The 4,670-nt window shown below is 50.9% G+C and overlaps 1 protein-coding gene across 2 annotated transcripts in view; it reads left to right on the plus strand.

The window, feature by feature from the left end:
* Window positions 1–4,386: 4,386 nt before the first annotated feature.
* Window positions 4,387–4,670, plus strand: part of TMEM268 (transmembrane protein 268) — a 16,797-nt gene continuing 16,513 nt past the window's right edge. For both annotated transcript variants that reach the window (XM_031059245.1, XM_031059244.1), the window contains exon 1: window positions 4,387–4,510. The gene's annotated coding sequence lies outside the window, so the exon portion shown is untranslated. The remainder of the gene's footprint in view (window positions 4,511–4,670) is intronic.

Here is a 4,670-nt window from a genome sequence, read left to right on the forward strand (position 1 = left end):
GTGTGCCTAAGCCAGGCTGTGCCAGGGAAATGCTCTGCAAGAACAGTCCTGGCACAGATATGGAGTGGGACACGCTGCTTCTTGCCCCTGAAATCTGATTTTTAGGGCATTTTGCAGGAAGTTTGAGGAGTGGGAGTGAAGCCCACAGCAGCTGTTAGAACAAATCTGTATCTGAATTCTTCCTGCTGCTCCTCTCCCCAGAGAAGTGTGGCTGCTCCACCCCTGGAAGTGTGCAGGGCTGGGTTGGATGGGCTTGGAGCAACCTGGGATAGTGGGAGGTGTCCCTGCAGGCAGAGAAAAGGGAGGGTGATCTCTGGAGGGTCCTTTCAACCCAAATCATTCTGGGAGTCTGTGACAATCCCTCAGGACTGAGCTACAGCCTGCTCATGTACCACAGAAAGAGCAAAAGCTGCTTTGGGCCCACACACCACTGTGAGATTCCCTTGATTTGGACTCCCATCCCTGGAAATACCACCTGGCTCCTGCTCCTGGGGGCACTGCAGTGTGAGTGTCCAAAGGAGGGGCACGGGGATGGGGAAGGGTCTGGAGGGGCTGTGAGGAGCAGCTGAGGGCTCTGGGGTTGTTCAGCTGGAGCAGAGTGAGGGCAGAGCTCCCCGGCACGGCCCGGAGGCTGCCAGAGCTCCAGGAGCCTTTGGACAGCGCTGCCAGGGATGGACAGGGTGGGGTTGTGGGGGGGCTGGGCAGGGACAGGGATGGATTTGATGATCCTTGGGGTCCTTCCCAGCTCAGGATGTTCTGTGATCTGTGATCCTATGAAATAAAGGAAGGAACTCACCTCTAACCCCAGATCTGGGTTCCTGAGAGCTCCCATTAGGGGGGCAGCAATTGTGGCTGGCAGTGCTTTAGCAGGAGCTCCCCTGGCAGCTGGATTGGGGCACTTTCAGAAGCAGGGGAGGACCCTACATTTTCCTGCTGCTGGAGGTCCAGGAGCCCTTCCCCTCTCTGCCTGGAGCTGCCAGGCTGGCTGTGCTGGATGGCAACTTCAGGGTGTTCCAGGGGCAAGTCCACATTTGGCAACCTTAAATTCCTCATTTTTCTGCCTTTCTGAGCTCAGTGCACAGCTCCTGATGATCTTTATTCAATCTGGAGCTGTTTTAATGGCAGATCCAGCCCAGTGAGCTGCTGGCAGTCCCTCCATCCCTTTCCTGCCATCCCCAGCTTTGGGCTCCTGCTGTTCTCTCCCACCCTGGAGAGAGCTGACCCCGGAGCAGGCAGAATTTGGTAACCCTGCAGAAAATGCAGCAGCTCCTGGCCCGTGGGGCAGCTCGGGGGAGGTGTGAGCAGCAGGATGGGGTATCCCAGGTGCTGTCCTGCTGCTGTGGGGCAGGACACCCTCCAGTGTCCCCTGGGGGTGACAGATGACTGTGTAAACATAATGCAGCTCCTCTCCCTTCTCTCTGCCCACATTAAACCTGCTCTGTTTTCCCTCTTTGCCTCTGTTTTTCTCCTCTGGAATCTCTTTCCCCTTTATCTCTCTTCACTAGTTCTTGCATTAATGCATAATGGGAGAGACAAGGCAAGAACCTGCTGATCCCAGCTGAGGTCTTGGCTTTAAAGTCTTAAAGAAAATAATATTGAGAACTCTCCAGATCAATGTTCTGCTGAAAAAGTTTTCCCAAACTAATCCAAGGAAGGATGACAGTGTAATGTTTCTTTGAGGTTGAAAGGAGAAAGTGCTAATTTCATGCAGAAAAGATTGTATCTTGGACTAGCATAGGAATAGAAAATAAATTGGTATTAAATTACATTCGTCTGCCTCAAAATAATCTAATAAAGCATCTTTTGGATCAATAGCTGAATCATTATCCCAGGCACATAGCAAGCTTTGCCTCTTTTAATTTGAGATTCAAGAAAAGAGGTTTTTGCATTACCATAGTAAAAAGAATAATACTTTAAGTCTTCATAAGAAAAAGGCAGAAGTAGGAAAAAAAAAGATAAGAACCAAACTCAGTGCCTTAAGCAAGTGTCATTCTTCATTTGAAACTTGTAATTTATGGGTAGTGTGAAATAAATTTTTATATTTAATGACTGTCAATCTGTCAGCTTTGCTGACAAAAAATCCAACAACGCAGAGTGAAAGGACTTTATGTGCAGGAAGGGAGGAGAAGGGCAAGACAAGGCTTTCAACAACTTTGTTCTCCTAATTAAGGCTCACTAGGGAAAAAAATAGGAAAGAGATGGCACAGTTCTGCCCTGAAAATGCAGTTTCATCAAAAGAAAATGAGATGTGCCAGTGCTGGCTGCAGTGTGCACAGTCCAAACAAGGCTGACGTGGAGAAAAACTGCAACCACATGCAGATTGTGGTCAAAAAAAGCAGGAATCACAGCGTGTGGATTCCAAATACTGCAAAGGAGCTGAGTTTATCAAGGTATGGAATAAATACAGAGAGAACATGGTCAGAATAGGCAAAAGCAGACTAAATGTGTGTGTCTGGTTATTTAAAGCAGTGAGACACCAAATAGGTGCTGAAGAGTGACCTCAGAAATGACATGAAGGATGTGATGAAGGGTGAGGCTGAGGCTGAGAGGGGTGGGTGAGCACTGTCAGCCTGGGACAGTCCTCAAACTTCTATCTTGAAAAAGCAGATTTTTTCATTTCCCTGCAATCAGCCTCCCTGTAATATATTCATTAATGCAGCAGGTGGAACAGGGAGTACAATGTAAGTCCAGGGCACCAAGCTGGGAAGAGATACAAACAGTACAGAGCACTGAATCAAAACTCCAAATGATCTTGATAAGTGGGAGAAATGATCTGAAACCAATAGGCTGAGCCTCCCTGCAGGGAGGAGGAACTGAGAAAGGTGAAACCAAATACATCAACTCAGCAATCCATGAGCAGCTGCACCACAGCACTGCAGGAATTTGGGAAAATGGGCTGGGGGGACCCCCCAGAGGCAGCAGATGTGGTAAAGGGAGGGTAAGGCCAGGTTGGACAGGGCTGGGAGCAACCTGGGCTGGTGGAAGGTGGAATCAGATGGGATTTAAGGTCCTTCCAACCCAAACCATGCTGGCATTCCAGCCTCTGGTGATCCCAGCACTCTCAAATGAGCAGGAGTTTGCTGCTGGAAGTGCTGATGCCAAGACCTTTTGTGTGTTGCCAAAGCAAGAGGGGCACAGGGGCTGTGCTGCAGCTCATTATCCACCTTGCTTTCCAATTGTTGTCCCCCAGGGATTTGTCTGGAGCCTTTTCCTGCAGAGAGCTGGCAGTGCTCGTGGCTTCTCGTGTTCCTTGTCAGCACCTCTGTGTGGGTGAGGAGCAAACCAAGCCAAAACTTTTGATGAGGAGTGTTTGCAAAAGAACTCAAAGCTTCCCATGGCCCTGTCTTGGGTGGGGATTGGAGCTGGGCCTTGAGCTGGTGACAGATTTATGGGATTTTTCCCAGTGCCTGGATGCTGTTGCTGGTTTCCAGTGGAACAGGATCCCATGAGTGGCTTTGGAGTTGTTCCTGTTGCCTGTGAAGCCACGTGATGGGATGAACTCACAGCTCTGGAGCAGGCAGGGCTGCAGAACCCATCCCTCCAGAAGAGCAGCCTTTGCTCCAGGAAGTGCACACAGACACTGCAAGAGCTGATTTTTCCTTTTCTTTCAACCTTCCACCCCTGGATTTGCTTTGTTCCCACCCTCCATGGATCCTGCAGCTTTTGAGCAGCTCTGACACCACAATTCCCAGGCTAAGCAGTTTGGTTTTCATGGTGTCTCAGCATTGTCAGGTAAACAACTCCAGCATGTGCAGCGCTCTGGAGGATCCATCTGAATGTGCCTGAGCCTCCTGCTTTTCTTCTGGAGCTGCTGGAGGGGAAACTTGCTCCACATCAGCACAGCCTGGTTTGGGGAGGGCTACAACTCCTGCCCTGCTGCCATCCCTGTTCCTGAGTGCTTTCCATGACCTTGTGATGAACAGTGACCTCTTGTCAGCCCTGAGATCTGTGTTTGCCTCTTCTGATGTCTCCAGCCCTGTCCTGAAGCGCTCACAGGAACTGATGTGGTGCAACGGTAGGATTTGTAATTCCTGAATCCTGACTGGCTGATCCTAGAGGAGGAGGAGGAAGGGGAGAGCCTCCTGTCTGTGCCACTTTTCAGCTCTTCACATTCCTCAGGCTCCAGCTCCAGTTCTGGACCCCCACCCTGCTGCAGGTGAGGAGGAGAATCTCCCCCTGGGGCTGTGCCTTTGGTGTGGGAACACTTCTGAGGAACCACAGAGGGTTAAACCCACATTGCTGAACCAGCCCAGGGGCAGTCACATGCACCAGGGAGATTTTGCAAGTCCCTGCCTGCAGCTCAGGGTGAGGAGGGGAGGCAGGGGCACAGGCCTGGGTAATCCCTGCTCCAGGAGGCACAGGGGACACAGGGACCTCATCCAGCTCAGGCTGGCACTTTCCTGCTTGGGGGTGGCACAGTGTGGCACCTGTGCAGTGCAGAGTGGGACAGTGGCACTTAAAGGACAGGGAGGAGGAGGAGGAGGAGGCTGAGCTGCACTCCCAGCACCAGGTAAGGCACTGCTGGCTGCTCTGGGAATGAGGCAGAAGGACATGCTGGGTGTTTCTCTGCTCTTTAGTGAGGGCTTGGAGGTGTCCAAAAAAAGAAGGAAGTGAATTGACCAGAGGGATGTTGGCATTGCATAAAGAAAAAGAAGAAATGTAGAGAAAAC

The sequence above is a fragment of the Geospiza fortis genome, unplaced genomic scaffold, assembly GCF_000277835.1.
Source record: "Geospiza fortis unplaced genomic scaffold, GeoFor_1.0 scaffold85, whole genome shotgun sequence".
Taxonomy (NCBI): Eukaryota; Metazoa; Chordata; class Aves; order Passeriformes; family Thraupidae; genus Geospiza; species Geospiza fortis.